The 21,727-nt window shown below is 41.8% G+C and overlaps 1 protein-coding gene across 2 annotated transcripts in view; it reads left to right on the forward strand.

The window, feature by feature from the left end:
• Lk6 (Lk6 kinase) overlaps positions 1-21,727 on the forward strand; it is a 255,815-nt gene that overhangs the window by 58,199 nt on the left and 175,889 nt on the right. Inside the window, exon 1 of one of the 2 annotated variants that reach the window (XM_071588762.1) lies at positions 9,092-9,154. The exons of the other annotated variant lie outside the window; for it this stretch is intronic. The gene's annotated coding sequence lies outside the window, so the exon portion shown is untranslated. Of the gene's footprint in view, positions 1-9,091; positions 9,155-21,727 lie in introns of those variants that run through there. 2 annotated transcript variants of the gene reach the window in all.

A 21,727-nucleotide genomic window follows, 5' to 3' on the forward strand; every position in this document is an offset into this window, starting at 1 on the left:
CACATTGTTTACCTATTTCCATAGCGTATTTTAGAATACCCAGTGAGGCTCTCTGTCTTTTGAATGTCTAGATAATGCTGCTGTTAGTTTCATACTATTCTTTCACCCCGCGATTCCTTTTAGTATGAGCCGTGTTATTATCCACTTTCATCATTGGTTTTAACACATTGAAAAGTCTAAATTATTAATTTAAAATCCCTCCGAACACTAGGAGCATTTATTTTCCAGATTGAAAGATGGATGATTTTGTGTGAATGTTTGAGATATAATGGAATTTCTTTGTTTGTTCCATTGGATATTGTTTAATCTGGACATTTTATTGTTTGGAACGCTTATGCTACTTTTGGGTGCCCTTAAGATGACAAACAAAATATTTACACTATGAAACTTATTAAACATAAGGAACAAAATCACACAATTTTATTTTTAAATCAATAGTCAATGATCCGCAACCAATTATTGAAATGATGTAACGCTTAAGCCTTTGAATGTGTATTTCGAGTCGCAATCATTAAAATCTTTTATCGTCGATTAAAAACATCACATCCGAATACTTCCTGAAGTATGTTGAAAAATATTTAACTTTTTAATGCATTAAATTTATTCAACTTTGATGGGTTTTGACATTTGCACAACATTTTTGCAAGATAGACGCAATGGAAATATTTTGTAATTTGGAAAAAAATGTAACGGCGTGAAAATCGCTTAATTGTATATTTAGTAATTAGAATGAACAATTTATCCATTATTTAAATTTAATTACTACTTGGGCTGATAGCTAAATTTATTGATAAGCTTCTTAAAAACAGCTGAAGTAGTATAAAACATTGTAAAGCACATGCCAAAAGATTTTCTGAGAGAGCGAAGAGAGTCTGCATAGGAAAATTACGTGGACTGGAAAAATTGGCGTTTAGTTGAGAGAAATGGGTTCCTAGTTTCACTGTTGCAATATCAATACCATTTCTGTCGGCAATAAAGGTAGATTGATCCTTTAGATTGCATTTAACAGTGACTTGTAGCTTAGTAGTAATAAATTATGATTGATGGAACCCCGCAAGTAAATTTCAATTCTGATTGGGACGAACACTTTCCGTAAAACGAAACGAGAATTCAATACCTCTCATTTAATTAACTTCTTGGTGCTAAGAAAGTTTGAATGAAATGGTACTTCCATTCTCTTTTGTCCTCTGAATATGCTGAAAGCATTGCTGGCATCTCTTAAGTTTGCTAACTCAATTATGGTTTCCTTCTCCTCTTTATTGAATCCTAATATCTCACTCGTAACAAAGCCATAAAAATATATATGCTAATTTATGGTCTGAGTGTAGTGGCAGTTTTGGTGGAGTGAAGGGTGCAATTAAGGGTTGGAGAATGCGGACGGATGCTGCGCACGGGGGATGGGGGGGAGAAGATGAGTTAGAGCTGGGGGGGATGATGGTTTTCCATTCGATGCTAAAGATAGAAAAACTCCTTGACGACAGGGAAGGACTCCGTACGCACGCTCTCCTCAACCTCTTCCTATTTCTGCTTCACATTATCCTCCTCTCTCTTCTATAGCCAAATCTTATGGGAAATCTCTCTCTCCATTTGGATAAATACTGGAGGTGTCACCCACGAATTTCCGAATTCGTCCAGAAAAAGCGTAGGCCTAGTTGATGTCTCATTCACCACCGTCGTCTTCGAAATGGCCCCTTGGACTTACACTTGTCGATTCGAACATTTCTCCATCAGAATCTCCATTTTTCAATTCATTGCCTTGCCCGCTACTCCTGTTGGATCACTTCTAAAGCTGAATCTTCGACTCTTTAGCTTCATTATCATCAATTCAGAGAAGAAGGACGGATTACATTTGGTTCTCGATCCGGGGAATGGAGGGCAACCAACCTCTGTACGCGGCACACCAAGGAAACGTTATCATAGTGGAGCACTGCGTGCTTGCAATTTTTCTTGCCGTTTCCGCCTCACGTATTCCCTTAGCTGGATCAAGAGAATTGCGGTAAAAATTGCCATAACCGATCTTAAATGGTACGACAAATTTCTTAAAAAAGTTGAGCATTGACATTACTCTGTTTCTTGCCTGCCTTTCCCCATCTTTGGTCGGAATCCATCTTTGATTATCCACCGGGATGATTTTTCTTTATTTACAATCCATACTCATTAACCCAACCTCCATCGCCACGAACGACGATGGAGAGGAAGCCTATACCCTTTCTTAATTGATAAGGATAAATAAATGCACCGAAATTCTACAAAATAATATATTGACCCATGACCATGGTTTCAATGCTTTACATCATCATCAAGTGAAGAAATACCGCCAAGTAAAGCCCGATTATGTTCCTTTCTGACTTGCTCTCCTCTTCCGAGTTTTCTGCCGACTTTAGTCTTCAGTTGAGGTTACTTCTGCTTGGCTTTATGGAACCTCATCACTAACTTGGCAGCAATCCGTTGGAGACATCCGATAGAATGTGCGGGCAAGTTCCATTGGTCAGTCGTACAAAGCATAAAACATCATTTTATGTCTTATGGTCCTCAAGTTGGAAGGATCAGTCTCTTTAGAATTCAGCGGCTTCTTTTTCAGTATTCTCGGATGTAGTGCTACTGAAAAAGTTGCCAGTTCGTCATAGTGACCAGCTATTTGGTTTACAAGGCGTTGGGTTTATATTAAATCGATTAACCAGCAGTAGATTTGCTGCAAAACGCGGAATGAGTGAGTCAGCGATGTCAGAGTTACACTCCCTTGGATAAAAACAACGGATGCACCCAACAAAACGCCTTTCGGCAGGCCGTCCTACAGAAGAGAGATACATGCATCTAAATGTGGCGTTGAAAATTGATACAACTGTTTGACGCAGGAATTAACTTTCAGACCCTTTTGAGTTGCAGGTCGTAATTGAGAAACGTTTTGCATAGTCATTCCTAATTGTGGTAACATTAAAACTTGCTTGAAACTCATGCAAATTAAATTTTCCTTCGGCAAATAAGGAATTGACACTAATGCACGCCTGCTAGTACTGCTGTGCTATGTACGTTCGTGTAGCGAAATAACACATTCATTCACTGCAATGTGATTCCGAGGAGCTAAGCGAAGTGGCATATCGCATCGCGGTGTCAATTTTATATGTGTGATACTCCAGTTTGAACATCGAATATATTACATAGGTAATACTGAGGAAATGGTTATAGCATTATCGTTATTGTTTTTTTAATTTTCGTCCATGTGAAGCTTTCTGGTGTGGAGAAGAGGGGAAGTCGGTCGTAGTTTATAGTATTCTCCTGGGCCAAAAGTCTTAGCAATATGTATGTGGACCCATCTGTAAGGGTGTTTGGTTTTTGCACCTCTCTCAAAAATATTGACGAAAAGGGGAGTGGGTAGGAGGTAATTCTAGGTAGACTAAAGTCCGTATATTCAATTAAATTCGTACTCCCTCAAACAACTTGTTGATTAAATTATCGAATTAGTCTGTTGAAATTGACCTTAATGAAGCTGTTGGTTAAGTAGTAATAAATTTAATTATTGGTAATCTGCTGCAAAAAATCTATAGGGTTGTGGTAAACAAATGTGAATACCGGAGAAACTAAGGAAAAAAATGTTCGAGTTATATTGAAATAAATTCATTTCCAAGATGTGATCATTGCTCTGGAGGATCGTGTAGATAGTTTAGAGAGCAACTCGGAAGGTAGAATGCTTTCATTAAAAACTTCCAATGCGTTGTTTGTGATATAGTGAAAATATCTTTTTGCTCGAGCCTCAAGCCTCTGCAGCAGCCAGTCGCATATCTACACTCCTATTCCGTAGTTACTCTTTCAATGACATTTCAAACCGTGTGATCTCTTCCCTCATGAGTGAAAATGAGTAAGTAAACGATAGGTGTACATATGCAGCTCCTATGGAAATGAGTTGATTCGTGGTACGTGCTAAATTCTCTCAGGATAACACCCCCAACTTGAGCTTTTTAGCCGAAATGTACATGGGTCAAATTGCTGTGGAAGCAGCGGACATGAAATTGATTATTTAATTGACATGGAATTTTTATTTAGGATTCTCGTCTTGTTAATCAGACCCAGGACTCGCAAAACGATCTCAGTTTGAGTTTTCCAGCTCATAAGTACATGGTTCAATCGCTGTAAACACACAAATACATACTCGTACAAACAGGGAAATAAATGCATACAAGGCCAAAATAATCATCTGCTTTACTTGTCCGAGTTGAACGAGAAATGAGTCGTTATTTGACTTGCCCGTCCGCGGATATGTTACCGCCGTGATTCCACTACTTATTTCAAATTCTTTCCATTACTTTTGGTTCTCCTCAGAGCCAATCGTGATCCTTGAATATTAAGTGGGTAAGCATCAGTATTCATACTTACTTCTTTGCATGTAAAGCTTGTTAGTTTCGATTGAGCGTGACCTTATTAACATACGACGTATGTTCCTTTTTCGCCAAAACTATTTCGATAGCCTCTCGCCCGGTTCGGCCACAATCATGCACTCTGGCAAATACGAAGTGCGCGATTAAAGTGCCTTCACTCTTGCACCTGTTCACATTTTTGTCTTTGACAAAGGTAGTCTTCCAACCGATAAGGGTAATCTCTTTTCTCGTATTCTTTTATTTCTTCCGAAGTTAAAAACCTTTATTGGGAGATGGCTATCGGTTTATAATAAGAGTGAAGAGAAGATGGGGGTACTCATAAAACAAGCAATAAAATACTGAAAGAAGAGTTTATCTCTCGAAATAATTTTTCAAGTGTCGCTTAGTTTTTGTACGTTTCCTTGATCGCCTATTGACGTACAGGCGAGGATGTTTCAATCAATCGGGGGAAATAACTTGAATGACCGTGGTCCTATAAACCATTGAAATGCCAAATAAGAATTCATCAAAACTCCTTTCAGTTAACTATTTGGTGAAAGTGGGCCCTGGCCACAGTAAAGGGAGCGCGTATCATCGAATTGAACGCTTGATAAGTGTTCATTTGAATTGCAACTGGGTTCCAGCCACTATACATACTTTACTAGATTTCACTTGAGCATGAAATGCTGAAATTTTTCCTTTGTACCCAGTCATAACTATAGTCAGTCATATTTTCCGTACATACTAAATGAATTGGCGCTGGAAAGTATATTCCAGCTGGACCTAGACGCGAAGTGGCTCTGTTATTTTTTGGGTGTGATCACCAGTCAATTTGCCGATCTGCGGCCTCAGTACCCCGGAAACCATGAAATGTCGAAGAAAAAGATAATGATTTTCCCCTACCCGTGTATGTAGGATTGGTCGAAGAATATTATTTATCCGCCATCCCGACGTTATATATAAACTTTCACCTGGAGAACGAGATAGGTCGACATTAAGGAGATTCGAGACTCTCGAGTCCGGTTAAATAGATTATGTAATGTCTTGCGCCTGGGAAACAAAAGTTAAGCTTCGGAAACCTTTGCATGACGTCATAAAATATCCCTGCGATTAATTTCCTGCATGTATTCCCCTCACGGGGGTAATTTCATGGTTTCCATTAAATTATTCGAGATTGCAAATCAGGTAGCTGAGCATTAATTCTGACTCCCGAGCCCACCAAGTAAATGATCATCAGGAGGAACTCGCCTTTTGAGCGTCCCAATCGTTTTACGAATTTCGGCGACCTCTTTGGCTTGGAGTAGCGAGCGTAGCGAACTGAAAATCTTTTGTCGTGGCGACTGTTCGGGCGTGCCAGTGGAATAGGCACGCATCCAAAGAGTCGTCGTCAACGGCGGCTTTGTGAGACCTGTGCTGAGCATCCTGCGTTTCGCAATCTCTTTCTTTCGGAAGGTAGCCTGATGAGGTCGTGGAACTCCCTTTGAGCCATGATTATATTCCTTCCCGTTCTCCTCTTACTCTCTCCCAGTTTCTTCTATACTCACCTCATCGCTTCGTCTGTCGTGCTAAGTATTCGTGCGTGCGTATGCGTACCATTCCATAGTTCCACGCTGGAGGAGTGGGGGCAAATAAAGAGAGCTGAGTCACGCCGCTTTTGGAAACCTCAGCCTAAGTGTGTCTTTGTGCTGTGCTAATTGCTTACTCTTAGCTCTCCCGCGAAACAAACAGAATTTTCGTTTTCCCATCATCCTTCGTCGTTTCTGTTTTGCCAAAGGAATGCTGCTCTTCAATCATTATTATATGCTGAGGTTTGGTGTAATTATTATTCTCTTATGTTATGCCAGAGGGTAATTACTGTATATTATTCTGGCTCAACTGCTGCTTTAATCGCCATTGTAAAAATGACGTTGGATCTCGGTAAGTGTACTTCGCTGGTGGTGGTTTGAGTCGTTTGTTTTAAAAGTCGTAACAAATAATCCTTTGAACCGCTCTTAGCGACTCTCATAAGTGGTGAATGATATCTCTATAGGCCGTATACGCTAGGCTACGGAAGATCCTTGCTTCCCTTCTGATTTACTTCTCCTAAGCATCACGATCTACATTATTTGAATTATTTCACATATATATTGTTACTAAAAACTAAGAAAAACTTAAATTCATGGTGCATGCCTGGTGTTGAATAACCCCCTGACCCACACACACTTGCGGTTGCGTGTAGTGTACCATGTAGAAGTAGATCTGCTCCCAGCCTGCTACTTTCAGTATTGGCTTTTAAATAAAGCCTCATTTCAAATACAGCGCGCAAAATTGACTTAGTGGACGGATACATGTAGAAATTTAGGCATTTGCTGTGGTATTTCCAAAGTGGAAATATCATCTCACCTTCATTTTTTTAACCCTAGGGAATTTTCATTTTCCCCGGACGATGTACAATAATGCTCTCAATCACGAATCTTTATCAAGTTATCCCCACTTATTCCTACTCAATCCACTGGATGAGGGCGACAAGGGCGAGGATTCGCAAGGTTTTCGTCTACAAGGACGTATGAGATCCTTGGTTGAAGACGCCTCTACGATAACCACTCGGCCACGGCCTGAAACGCAGCCGAGAGTGAGAATAAATTGAGATTTTCAGAGGGATACTGCGAATCGATCCTTGCAATTAAACGTTACGATAGAGTAACCAACCTTTGGTTAACATATGATACACCCAGAGTGATTTACCAAATCATTAACCCGTCAAAAGAGAAATTAAACGTTTTTTTCTGTAAAAATGCGTCTTCGACAGGGTGTTAAATAGTTGATCCTTAGATTAATTTGAAAATGATAAAATTTTGCTCTTGGGATCTTAGCTATAAGAGACCACTGAAGTATGTATAATCAATCGATAATAGATATTAGATATAGATAATAGATCTATTTTTTAATTTTATTAATGCACCATTATTACTTATTATTGAGAGCGTTTCCAGGTGAGACCAGTCAATGTTTTGATTATTGGCAAGTGAATTTACAGTGTACGACAGAAATCTCCCGTTGAATCTTAACTTAAACTTAAAAAGGCGTTCGTACTTTTTTATTAAAGCTTGTCATCGTCATCCAACTCTTTCATATATTTTTTTCATTTTACCTCTTTAATGATCTTGTGATCTCTATTTCTCATTACATTTTTACCTGTTTTTTGTAAGTAAGTAGTTATTTCTTCTCGCTGAACGAATTTTCAATCAATTACCAATGTACATTCACATTCTTTTGGGTGGCTAGGCCATGTGTGTGGTGTCGCCACATTTTGTCCTTACCGATGATCATTTCACAGTGAATTAATCCCATTATTCATAACAATTCGTCGCCTAATAGGCGCACCGCCGAATCTGTCCCTAATGCCCGCCCTAATGCGCGCTAAGATTTCTGAAGCATTCATGATCACTTAGTGTGAAGGAGCACTGTCTCTTAACATATAATGGGAACCGATGCCTGTGAAATTTCTTTTATTGGATAAGAGAGTTCATTCTTACTAGGTCCGTGTGAAAATATTTTAATAATATTTGGAATGTTTTCCCGGGAATTTTCTATCTTTGTATATAAGTCATGGAATCCTAGTTACCTTAAATACGAGGGAAATATTATCACTCGATGTTGAAAACGAAATGCTATGGGCTGCTACCTTTTGCGTGTTATTCACTCCAGTTATTTAATATCTAAAGAGGAAAGTCGTTTGCAGTGATATTGGAAGTCTTGAAATAAAATTATATAACGTTTGAGTCCATCATGGCAATTGAGAAAAACTGCTGGATCGTGAGACATTGTGCAAACAAGTAGTATGGGAAAATATGAGAAATCCTATATTATCTGGCAAACCGTATCGTCTCGCATTCGTTTTATGTCGAGCGCTGACGGTTTGTTTATTATCATTGACAGGTCTTGACGTTTGTTTACGTCGCGCCATATCCTCGGATGGAGTAGCATTTGAAATATATTTCCCTTAAAAATGGTCAGGGCAATCGTTGATCCACTACCTTGAGGATAAAAAGCTGTGATTATTTCCCTCCCCACTTATGGTGCGCTTACGAGCGCCGGGCATGGCTGACGCTGCCCGGCGGGGGGATGTGCGGGAACACCGCGGCGGAGTAGGCGACGTGGCCATTCAGTCAAGGGCATCGTCATCCCACGCCCTCCTTCAAACACTCCTCTCTGTCTCTCTCTGTTTTCTCCGAATGGCGAGGGAGAGGAAAGAAAGGGAGGGAAGAGGGCGAAGAAATATAGGAAGACTTCTTCCTTCCTCCTCATCACCTCTCCCCCCAACACCACTCCCGACTCTCAATCGCTCCGTCCTCCCGGGGTCTCTCCCTCATCCGGAGGGGAGTGTGAGGAGATAAACCGCCGAGTAGGGTGGAGGGACGGAAAAACGCCGGGAAGGGGAAGGAGGGGGGAAAGATATTCGCTGCGGGCGGACTCAAGGTTGGCGCGAGCTAGGGGCACTCACACCACGCGGGGCGAATAAAAGGGGTGTTGGCTCTCGAGAGAAACTGCGCAGAAGCCCCATCCGTCGCCGTCTGGCAAAAATGAGAGAGAGGCTCGCTGGAAGGGGAAGCGGAGAAGTCTTGCGTTCTTTTCGCTATCTACCCTCCCCTTTCTCTCTCTCCTCCCCTTTCACCCCTGCTCGTCAACAAAGCCTCGCGGTCCAATCCACCGAAACAGTAGTCGTCAGGGAGTCGGATTTGCGGCGTAAGGACCTACGTACCAATGTGGGATCCAAGTTCCCCCCCGCCTGCAGCTTGCGAAAACATCAGCGGCGTGCCCAGGCAAGGCCCATCGTTTCATCATCCAGCATTCCCTCTTTATAGAAGCCAACTGTTTTTTTCCCATGATCACGCTGACAACATGATTGTCGCTCTTTGCCTAGCAGTAACGCGCGTAATGTATCCTCGCGGCGACGGTGGAGGTCATTTGGCGCTGCAATCGCAAATGGCAATCCGTCCGACCATTGTTGATCCATGGCATGCCTTCAGCGACGGTGAAAATGGGGGGGGGGCAGGACGCAAAGAGAATGTGGCCGCTACTCTCCGCCAATTCCCGGAAAACGTTTCCGCATTTTTCCTGAGGCTATCATCCCATGATGAACTGATTTTTGGGAATCAGTTCACGAAAGGGAAATCAATACGTAGTCGAAGGAAACTCCCTATTTTCATGATTGGTCGGAAAAACGTTATTCTGAACGATTGAGCTCCCAAAAACGAAGCGGTACGCCGAAGATACAAAATGTGAAGATTTTGTATGCATATTCCGTGCGCTTGGTGTGGAAAGGAATGTGCAGGGTACTCTCCTTTTTGAACGCCACCGGAAAGAATTATGCATTGGGAAAAGTGAGTAGGACCGGGAATAACGTGCCTGCGAGCACATTCACTTTCGTCTACCCCCTCCCAGGGCAACGTGAAATGGGTCAGACGATAACGACTTCAGTGTGTTGGCGCAAACATCCAGAACTCATTGAAGTTCGCCGGGGCGTGGGAGTGAGGAAAAAATAAAAGCTCCATCGGATGATACCCTGGGCTTCCTTTTTTCGTTTCCTTTGCCAATTTTTTGTGCTCCACGTTGAGGTGGATGGCTAAGGAAACTTATGTGCGCGTTTTATGAATCACACTTCCAGTGCTAATGTTAGAGGATAGCTAATAATTCATGCTCGATACTGAGTTAGGCTGTAAAAATTTGCGTTTGTATCACACTCTTAAACAATAAGATCTAGTCTTTTGTGGTTATATTTTTAGAGAAATTATTGCTGTTATTTAATGTTACCCCTATCTTTGACTTTGTATGTATAAAATGCATTTTCTAGCTAGTAATCTCAAATTTTGAGGGGCATGCCATTTGGTTCTATACCTTCGGTAGGCATTTTAATCAAATTTTCTTCCCGTCCATTTTATACCCGATTCCCTTAGAAGTCCCCATCTCTTGCAGATCCACTGTCACTAATGATGGCGTTGTCGACTTTGCCTCGAGAATTTGCCGTTAGACATTCCTGCAGCCATGCAGCAGTCTTTGAGTTCAAATATAGAAAGGAGGTATTTTTCGGATGAATCCTTTAGCCCGAGATCTGTGGTGCTTTTGTTGGATTGGTGCGTAGTCAGACTTCAAATCCACGTCCTTTACATATCCTATTCTGCAGCGTTGACAGACAGGGTTTACGTATAGATGTAGGTCACTCTCCATCCCGCTTTTATCTCCCTAATGTTCACATCTGTTGCCCGAAACACCCACGTGCCATCGGCTTCATCATCAAACGCCATTCCTCTTTCAACGCTACTAGAGTGCAAGTTCCTATACAGGTCGTGTCCAAAATGTGCCTGGGGCTAATTTGTCCAGCTAATGTCATAATTGAGGAAGAAGTGATCATTTGTCAACGCAGTATTTTTCAAAGTGTATTAATCACAAGTTCATATTCAAGTTTGGGTAAAGGACTAAACCAAGTCATTCTCATAGTGTTGGTTTTTTGGGGTGATTTTTGAGAGAGATTTTGAAAAAATCAGTTTTTTGAGTGCGCAGTATGTTTAAAATATCTCTAATGGGGCAAGCCTTATACGGCACGAAGGTTGAAAATCATACCTTGAAATTATGGAGTTACTTGATTATAAATATCGAACATGAACATTAATATTCTCTTGATCGGTTAACAATATCCTGAATCAACCAGTATAAATGATCATTTCGTTATAATCAACCTTATTTATGAATTATTGGTTTGATGTGCTCTTTCATTTGACTTCAGTTTGATAATATGGAAGTTGATTTTTTCGTTTCGTTGGCGGAAAGATTGGTTATGGTTAGAGAAGGGAGCGACGATGCGATGTTGTTTTCGATTAAACCGGCACTAAACGTGGCCCGAAGTGAATACTATTAACGACGGACGTGTACGGCTTGCGAGATGTGTGCACATATTTCATAAAGCAACTACGTAACGTAATTCAGGCCAGTATATGTGCCCCCCCGGGCAGCCGGAGATTGTCGATTTGGATACGCTGTCTGCATATTATCGACCGAAACACTGGTCTTTGTTGTTAGTTATCCTTGTCTAAGCCCTTAGTAGGCTAATGCTTCTCTCTATATATATTACTATAACTAAACGTCTGTCTTTATCACTGCATCCTTTAGAAACACGTATTTGAATAATGAAAACATCTTTAGATGTATACAAGAAGTTGCGTCATTTTACAACGTAAATATGCTTTAATAAAAAACATTCGACGGCTGTTTTTGGAACACGTGATGAAAAAAAGAAGCATCCGTTTCGTCTCCCCTGAGTCTGTTCCCTTTTCGTGTGCCAAGATAGAAACCCTGAGAAATCCTCGACCGAATATTAGCAGGGCCTACGTGATCCTCACTTCGTATCTCCCGCCGGCCTGATGTTTATATCCGTCACTCAGTCCGCGTGCGTCGTTCCAGCGCGAGTCTCCACTCGCCCTCCCTCAGTTATGTTTACTCACCGTTCTTTCTCTTCACGCCACCCTTGCTTGGGAGTGTGTAGCGCTACGTTTTTCTTTAAATAAAGGTTCGTAGCCAGCAAGGCTCCACAAGCTGCGCTCTTTCCATCTATTTTTTTCCTTCCCTGAATTCTCCCCCGCCCTCCCGCAGAAGAACCGATCCTCCCCTCCGCATCACTTCCCTCGACCTCCACGCCGACCCCAGCAGCTTCCGAGGTCGAAATAAATTAAGTGCAAGTGGTCGAGATTTCTACCGGCCCGCCTGCACGCAGTTGCTTTGATTTCTGATGGACTCCCCCTCAATCATCGTCCAATCCATTTCGAGTGATCGGAAATCGGGACGACGTCCAAAGGCATCCCTACCGCGATCTGTTCCGCTTTTGTTTTGAAAAAATAATCTCCCCCCTCCCTCTTGTTTTGTCACCTCCAGGTAACTGCGCCTCAAGAGTTGCGTCCGCTATCGCCGTCTCCTGTTTATCACCGCCATAGAGTTTTTACGTTCTTGTTTTCCTTCCTTTCGAGACGCACCTTGGGGTATTTCTGAGGAGGGTGAGGGAGGCACGATGTTTGAGGGTGGGTAACTTTGGGAAAATATGGGTGGGGGAGATTGGGTTGAAAGTTGGAGAATGGTGAGTGCGAACTAATAGAAAAAGAGATATGAAGGGGCGACTGAGGTAAATGCGGCGAGAGAGTGGAAAGAGGCATGCAATGTTGTAGCCGATGGTGAGGGAATCGGGGAGGATTGGGCAGACCCTGGAATGAGATTCGGCTACTCGCTCGCTCAGTGTGTATGTCTGCGAGTCATTCATATCTTTCTGTCTCCAATTCTGCGCCTCCGTCTGTTCCTTCTCATTTCGCTTTCTGCCGTCCCCGTAGAAAAATCTTCCACTGTTCCTTTAATGACATCTCTCGTGTTTCTTTCCATCCGCCCTCTCAAATACCTACGCAATACGTCTCATACGCATGAAGGCTTTTTGAATTGAAATATTATTATTTTTATTAAAATTGTCTGATGAAGCGTGGCAGCTCAATGCGTAGAGTGTTTGACTACCTGCTGAGGTGTGGTGGATTCGAATCCCGGGTGATGCCAAGGGATAATCATATCTATCACCCGGTGTAAGTTTCAGCTTGCCTGAAACGTAATGGAAAACCGAATGTTTAAGCGGAGAAAGGAGCTGGTTCCTTTATCCTGGAAGTGTGAATTTCTCACAACCTAGGGTTTGGTTTGGGGTTGTCTCACATCTATCAAACTACCCTTTGGATTAGATATTGTGGCGATGAAGGCTATTATTTATCGAGGCAAATAGTCGCGAACAGTTATGCCTTTATGTTAAAAGCACTCCTCCCGCTGAGTCAGCAAGCAGATCTATGCCCGATTTAAGATGCTGTTAACAGCTAATGAAAAAATGGTTGTTATAGTGGACAGATATCTACCTTAAAGTACGATATAATCGATTGATTGTATCGCACTTTACAGTAAGCCAAGTTCCGCCTAGCAACTAAACAACCGAGGCTGATTGTTCCACCAATAATACTTCTGAATTCGATCTTTCAATATTAATAATATCTGCCGAATGTATATTTTATATCTTGATTATGACATGGCCCACGGCAAATAATACGATGCCGAATGATCGACTGAGTCTGCTGGTAAGTCGGTCCCTTATAAAGATTTAATTTTCTTGAAGACCTCTTACTAATGGCTGTCATGTAAATGTGTGTTGTGCGAGAAGTTGGCATATCCTGTTAGCATCAAAGCTTAGCGCACCCGCGCGGACATAAATTATGCACAGAATGACCGCGTACCACTCAGCTGTGACTTTTTAGGTCCAACCGTCTTAGTTCCCAAAGAACTATGTGATAATAACGCCATCGGTATAAATCACTTTACTGCATCAATTACACCCCCAATTTCATCTGACATACGTAAATCCCAATGAACCACGTTCACTATGGTTGTACTTGTAGCATCAAAACAAATAAGTAATTGGATAAGAAACCCCGAAAATAGTTCTAACGGAGGATCAAATGAAATGATTAACTAATGAAAAAGTTCCATTAAGAGGATGAGAAGAAAGATATCTAATTACAAATCGGAAAAAAAGAAGTTTAACCCTTGAGACACATTTTGAGGCCATATCGTCTGATGAAGACATGAGTAGAAATAAAAATGAACGGCAAGATCTCGGTTGACGTACATGAGCAAAATATTCACGGGCATCAAAGAATGATAATGTAGGCATGAAGAGGTTAGCCGATAGAAGAATCGTACTGACATCTTCGTCAAACCAGCGTTGAACTGGATTAGATCGATGACCAGTGGTGATGATCCTCTGCATGGTGTTTTCGATCACCAAAAATTCTCGTAATTCACTCTCTATTGAATGCACTTGGAGCGATCTTTATACTAGCCTTTGAAACTCTCAACACTCAATTAAAATCGGTTTTCTTTTTCTTGCAGTGGAGTGAAACGCGAGTCATTCTTTGTCTATGGTAGTTTGAATTTTTTTTGTAATATCGCTGTGAATTTCCTCGCAAATACGAGAGGAACTGTAAACAGACTGGAAGACTTTCAACCTGTAACGTGATGCTATAATTAACTGGGAATTAACTGGGAGGGCTAGGATAGTATCGTGATTTATCGGGGTTATCAGATTTTGCCTAACCGAGGATGTGAAGTACTTTAATCCAGGGCATAGCGAAAATTTGCCTTATACACTGCATTCGCGTTGTCTATTAAATGTTTTGAAAATTATCTTCCCCTCATAAGCAAATGCGCGTGTTTCTCACATTTAGAGTAAGTTCCTGGATGTCTTCGGGAGGGATTTTCTTTCAGAGCGCCTCGTCCCGTGCAATATCTTTGCCAATTTTTCCTGTTCCCCACTTTCCCTTTTTATGCCACTCCAAAGGCCCTCTCCTCTGAGAAGTTCCTCACGCGACGGCTCCCACGTGCCCGTCGCCACTTCTACCTCTTGAGTCCTTTTTAACTCTTTCGCTCGTGCATAGTCCTTCCCAAAGTCATCATTCCCCTCCCTCTCACTCACCCTCCTTGCGGTGACGTCCTTTTCCTTCTGGTTGCGTCTTTTTATAACATCAAGTTCATTCCAAATTTCTTCACGGGATTAAAAAAAAAGGTTATCGATTCGGTGGGAATTTCCTGTCGAGTTCCGTGGAGCGGATTTTGTTCAGGGAGGATTGGGAGAGAAAAGGCCAGCGCTCAATTTATGTCCCTCTTTATTTATTTTTACCCACTCGAGGCCTGTTAGTAGGAGATTTTTCCATCTTTTCTGTCGTCACCAAGTTATTTTGAACAAATGTTGTGTATCTCCGTTTGAATGTCACGCCCATGGCATTAAAAGCATTCAAATGTGAATTGCTTCCGGCCATATGGATTCGGCAGTACTCACCGGTTAAATTAAAGGGGGATATTTTAATTCCCATTTGTATGCGAGCGTTGTTTCCCTATTTCCGATTAAGTTGAATGATAATTTTAGCGTTAGCCGCCAGTCGTACCGTTTGTTATTTGAGAACCTCCACTTTTTTATACCAATATCGTTGTTCACCTTGGTCTGCAAAGTTAGTTTTTTTTTGTGAAAGAATGTTTATTAACCAATCCCCGTGGGAGGAAATCAAATATATTAAAGCTCCTTGGACATATTAAATTAACACTCCATAAACCTTGCCCGTCAATTTATGTGCTAGTGGATATTTGCTCATGCGCCTCGACTTTATTCGAACGGGGAAATAATTATATGGCCCCATGTCATAACATAATTCTATTTTTACGTAACGTAAAAACTGACGAAGCACCAGTAGGCATAACAGATACCTTGTAGTATTGGGGGTTGTTTGGGTCCGTCGACAGTTATGGTCATTTTGCTTGGCATAACAGATGATTAGAGAAAAAGGCAAACGGTGAAGATCAGTTTGAGTTTAGGAAGTGTAACAAATGACACTAGTCTTATTGTTATTTTTAATGAGGATATTAACCCAAAGGCAAAAATCTGAAACTGAAGAGTTTCAAGATGTTTATTTTCGGCCCCGTTCGAGTGATTGGAATAGATATTAATAAATGTTTTTCAGGGAATGGAGGTAGGATGGACGGCTAGGAATCTTACCTCTGTGCTTCTACATGAACCAGATCTACCAAGTAAGAGTAAAAGATGTAGGATTTGGACGGGAGCAAGGAAGGGTTTTCAGTTATCGATAAAAACTTTTCCCTGAGGAAATGGTAAGAAAGGCCTGTGAAGAAATGAACTAGTCGCTGGCTTTATTTAGCAACACTTTATGAACGTGGGTGTGCATAAATTAGACCAGGATATGGAGAACGAAGAAGACATTTAGTTTGGTAGTGAGGAAGGCAAGTGAACATTTTTTGATACGCTACGAGAAAAATGTTTAGGAAAGCTTGGAGAATGCAGGAAAAGTGGAAGGATAGTGTATAGATATGTCGAAGGGTGTGTACTATTTGAACTGAATGAAGGAGGTAGGAAATAAAAAAAATATGAAAAAAGATGAATCTGTGACCCGTAAAAGGAGTTTAGCTTGTGACCGTGTACTTTAGGACTCCGTGACAATGCATAACAATTTTCAAATAGTTTCCAAGCCAATCATTAATCAGAGTATTTTGCGTGTTTATAACAAATAATGTGGTGGATGGTTTTTACTCATTCTGAGAGATCTTTTGTTTTTGGGATATAAAGCCTCCCTTGACTCCTAGAATTGGAAAAAAAGGGTTGCAATATGTTTAATGTCCAAGATTTCATTCTTACTAGCTACGCGACTGTCAGAATTTTATCTGGAACTGCAAGAGGGAACGAGACTGTGCCGCTTCCTGTGTTTAAGTGAGATAATAATTTTTTACCAGCATTATGACAGTATTTGTAGGCGTGCGTTTTTGATAACCCCGTGGTGGATAGTTCGTTGGTTTAAAAATTCATGTACGAGTAATGATGGACGTAGTACCGTGATGCGAAATTTTAAGTGTTGCAAACTAGTCGTGCAAAGGCTTAGCGTGACACGGAAGAGAACGGCCATTCGTTATTTATAATATAAAATTGTCAATTATAATTAATCAAAGTGGAATTATTCTCAGGCTCATACGAGTAAATCAAGAGTGGCCATATTCGGATGTGAAGTGATTACAATTTCAGTTGAATTTGGCTCAATTTGTCCTTGATATTTCATGTCATGATGTGCCCCTAATTGATATTTTTATCATGAAATAGGGATTAAGTGAGTATGAGCAAATCCCCCGTATCGTGCAAATATTGCTGGATACATTTAAATACAATTTCCATATTAAGATTTATCTTATGACCATCGCGGTGTTCCCTTTTGAATAGTTACTCGGATAATTGTAAAAAAATCGGTTTCGCACGTTCATGTTCTGCATTAAAACAACATGGACTAGTTTCAAATGTTAGGCAAGGGTGTGTGGCAGGGGACATTAGGACACCAGCCCTACATGAAAAAATATTAGTTTATCCATTCACTTAAATATATGTTAGCTCATACATTTGGGACTACAATTGCGTCGGAAAAATCACAAAAAATCGCGATTCACGTCTAAAAAAATACAACGGCTTAATTCTCGTTAGTACAAATATTAAAATCGCCGACACTAGGTGACAGCATTATCGACATATTTGCGATTGATATCTCAGTGATTAATAAAAACGTGGACATAACTGAGGGTATTAGCGATCAGGAAGTTATACTAGTGGAAATAAACTAAGTTCGCTTAAGTGGTTAGGGAAAGGCAAATATCTCTTTAATATTTGAACTTTAATGGCCTTCAGGAGAATTTAAACTCGAACTGCGAACATTCAGGTTGGAGCGCAGATACAGAACACACGCGGATAACATTTTTAAATATTTTACCTGAAGGGATAGAGAAGTTTATTTCAAAGAAATTCCAGCGCGATAATGAGGAACCATGACGGTAAAACATAGAGGTCAATGCGGCATCAAGGAGAAAAGGAAAGGTTCACTCAAAATTTAAAATGTTTAAAAAGAAATGACAAAAATCTAATCTACTAGGGTTTTGTATGGAACTGTTGCATCTGAATACCTGTCGTGTTGTAACGCTTGTAGAAAAAATAATCATCCATCGGAGATGGCATTAAATGTCATTTTCCCGTGTGATTTGGTGTCTTCCTTGAGAATGGACTCATGGTGGCACCAGGTTTTCCCTTCATCCTCTTCCCAATGTCGTTTCCATATTATTCTTGCCCATCAACTACGGAAACGGCCTCAGCTGCCTCGCACCTCCCACATTATTTACTTCTGCTCGTTGAAGTAAAGGGCTCGTAATCCAGCTGTCCTAGGTGGGTCTCTTGTTTAAAACTAATTTATTAATTTTCAATCGTGGGATATCTCCGACCATTAAGTGGGAGCTGGGCTCGATTGGCGCAGTGATCGCGTTTGCGCGCCAAAAATGCGACGTCGCGCATCGCTCGCGAAAGATTGAGCACGCCACCGTCACCACCCCATGCTCCGAAGATGTGACTGGACGGGAGGCGCGGTGTGCGGGGAAAAGGGTTTCAGGAAGGGGTGCTGAAGCAGGAAGGAGCCAAGAAGGAAGGCTGAGAGAAAGGGGGAGGAGTGGTGGATGGGATATGGACGAGTGTGGGTTTTGGTGCTGGGGAAGGGGTTGGGTGGAGTCTTCAAACTTTTCTCCCACTTTCCTCCCGTGCTCTTCCCCGCACAAATGTCCCCTGCTTCAGTCCCCCACCCACTTTGGGCCCCTCTATCCAACCCGTTCCCTACCTTTTACCCCTCCTCCCTCTCGCTTTATCCGCCGCTTGATCTCCCTCCACTTAACCCTTCTTTTTTAAAGCTCCCTCTTGTTTCCGTCCCAATTCTCCCCTTCTTCTTCTCTTCCCTATCCCCATGCACCCCTCTAGCCCGCCCCCGCTCCTTTGCAGCACCCCACCTGCTCCCTTCTCCTCGTCGTCATCCTCCTCCCTTTGCTTGGCGTCTTATCTTCTCCTCGACCCCCACACCACAATCCCTCGTCTTCCTTCACTGGACGGGCTTCTCTTGCCCACCCGTTTCCTAATGTCTTCGAATGGGCAAGTGGGTTGGATTGGCTACGTTTTGCGTTTTGTGCCCGGGCGCCTAACTCCCCAAGAATTATGTGACCTAAGTAGTGAGATCCACGTCGTATTTTCTCACTTTCGTTTGCATTCACTGCAACCTAACCATTCGCTGATTTTTGCGTCTTAATATTTTCTCCACTCAATAATTTTCCATTTGGTTCTCATCGAAATGATCGTAATCTATTTAGTTTTTGGCATCAAAATATTTTATTTAATATTACTTGCAATAAATTAACAATTAAAATTTGCACGTTCATTGAAAAGTATTAAATCCTTGCTGGAAAAACACGGATATGGCTTTGTGTTCTCTTTCGATTTGTTTCAGATGAGCCGTAGTCAACCCTCGGACTGGCCTAGGCTTCAGTCCGACCGTCGAACTTTGGATGATACCCTTAGTAAAAAAAATAATTTATATTTGCCGTTTAAAGCTATAAAACCGAGTTGTCCAACTACGCTTCAAACACCGAAAGTACCATTCGCGATTAAGGACAAGTTTATGATAGCTGGTTTATTGATTTTTTTTAGTGATCGTTAGTTTTCGATTGTTAATTCGTCAATTTCATTGGCTGAGCTCGTTATAAATGCATGCTAAAGGCACTTCGATAGTTTCTCAGTTGCGTCCTTCCTCGTCGATTTCAATTAAGGTCGCGATGTTGTTTGAGTTGTTTGGTCGATCCTTCTTTTAGATAATAGAAATAAGTGGACTTGAGTTCTCACTCCACCTATTGCTCTTACCTAATGTAAGGGCCGTGCCAGCTTTCACAGAAGGGCCTTGCCGTGTGCGTGCTGTCTTTATTACATTCTGAAGCGGCGGTGTCTGTAAGTCTGCGTTCATCGTCTCTTTGAAATAGATGATGGCACGTGCGGTTCCAGTTCTCATTCTCTTTGGATCACAACTATAATTCCTTCTTCCTTAGCATTTATTAACTCTGCAACCTGGAAAGGAAGGAGCGAATTCATTCCGAAGGCGGCGTACTCGGCAATTAGCCCGTAGCTCGTGGATTCGAATTCCAAAGAATGAATTACCCCTTTTGTAAAGTTGCACGTGCACATAAGTGAAAAGGGATTCCTCAGCGTAAGAGAAGTACATTATAAATTATTATTATTGTCATTAAAATACATGCACTAAGAGACAGTGTCTGTTGGAACACGAATCCCGAGCATCACAATCAAAGCTGAAACAATAACATGAACATCAATAAAAAATCAAAACTGAGCTGCTACGACTAAGACATGTCTGAAGCCTGAAATATTGCGAGAATCGCCCTCATTTTACAATGCTCTGCATAGATGAAGAAGTTGGATATAATGCTGAGAAACGTTTATATCTCTAAAATATTGCTCTTTCCTTATAGTTTTATGAGACGGAATGCCCACTTCCATGCCTATCCCAATGCAGTCGGTGGGGAAATACAAGTTGATGTACGTTGCCCCGGTCTCTTTTTCGTGCAGCGAAAGCCTATAGTGAATTCAAAGTGGTTGGTTGCACCCACTGCGATATACACTCGGTCCTTTGGGGTTACAATTTTTCTCAGAAATTAATGGACCCCATATTCATATATAATGGACCCCGTATATTCCCACACCCGTTAAGTCAAGGTAGGCGTGACGCACCTATGGCGTAAGCAAATCCAATGCGACGCCAGCTCTAAGATGATTGGAGGCTGCGTTTTGGGTCATTTCCGAAAATAGCCACACCGAACATGAAGGAAATAAATTCTCATTTTTATATGCAAGCCGTAGAGACTATATGCAACATTTTAAATCGACGTGCACCATAATGTATCTTTGTCTTTCATTAAGAGCTTTCCTTTTCTTAAATGGTTTACTAGTATCGGAACCTTGAGATAAATAACATAACCGTCATTATCTTCGCGGAACTACCATTGTAATTGTGCTATAGGAGATTGCTCCTAGAAGGCCCACTGTCGGCAGTGCTGAAATAAAACTTAACTCTGAGCACTGAATTTAAGGAAATCGTGAGAAGCATGATTTCAAATCTCCCTCTTTCAGTTGAAGAAAGGGCATATTATCAAGTATACTCAATGTTAAAGAGTCCAATCGTATCAGTTAATTTTCACTTTAATTGTTACCTGTAACAATGTTCATTCGTGTTATTCAATGATTTGGTGAACAAAGATAATTCTCGGGTAAGCTTTCCCATAGATACGCCCACATCTTCCCTTCTAATAGATCCGTCTGGTGCAATTTTCCACTAAGTTGGCCGATGGTGTATATCCTTTACTGTTGATACTGTATTACTTGAAGCGTGAAAGAGATTTCAGTTTAAAAGCTTTGGGAAAAAGAAATGAATACCCGCCAATTTTTCGATGCCTCGCCGCACGTCTTATTAGCCCAGTCCTAATCGGAATCCTTGACGAAATGTTTCGGGCGTTATGGTCGTCCCTCCCAGTGGGAAATCTGTTTCTGCGAGCAATGAACCTTGTGCTGCCGAGATGAAGGCCCAAAGAGCTCACGGCGACTGTCGCCATAGAGAGAGTGCGCGAGCGAATGAGGGGCGGGAGAGGAGGAAGTGGAAGGAAGACAAAAGGAGAAGGGAGGAAGAGACGCAATATTTTTGGACCCCTTGGACGCACGCACCTGCCCACCTCCGTCCCTTTTACTCCCATCTCCCGATGCGTATTCCCTGGCACGGGTGTGAGATCAGGTGGGGGCAGGGAGGGGAAGTAATGTTGGCGGGATTTTTCGGGGGCAAGGGGGTGAGGCAGCTTCGGGGAATAGAGTGGGGGGGGGGGGGAGAGGGTTCTGTGCCACGAGGCGTTCTTGTTCGCGCGTG

This window comes from Hetaerina americana, unplaced genomic scaffold (genome assembly GCF_022747635.1).
Source record: "Hetaerina americana unplaced genomic scaffold, ioHetAmer1.1.p SCAF_3, whole genome shotgun sequence".
NCBI classification, from domain to species: Eukaryota; Metazoa; Arthropoda; class Insecta; order Odonata; family Calopterygidae; genus Hetaerina; species Hetaerina americana.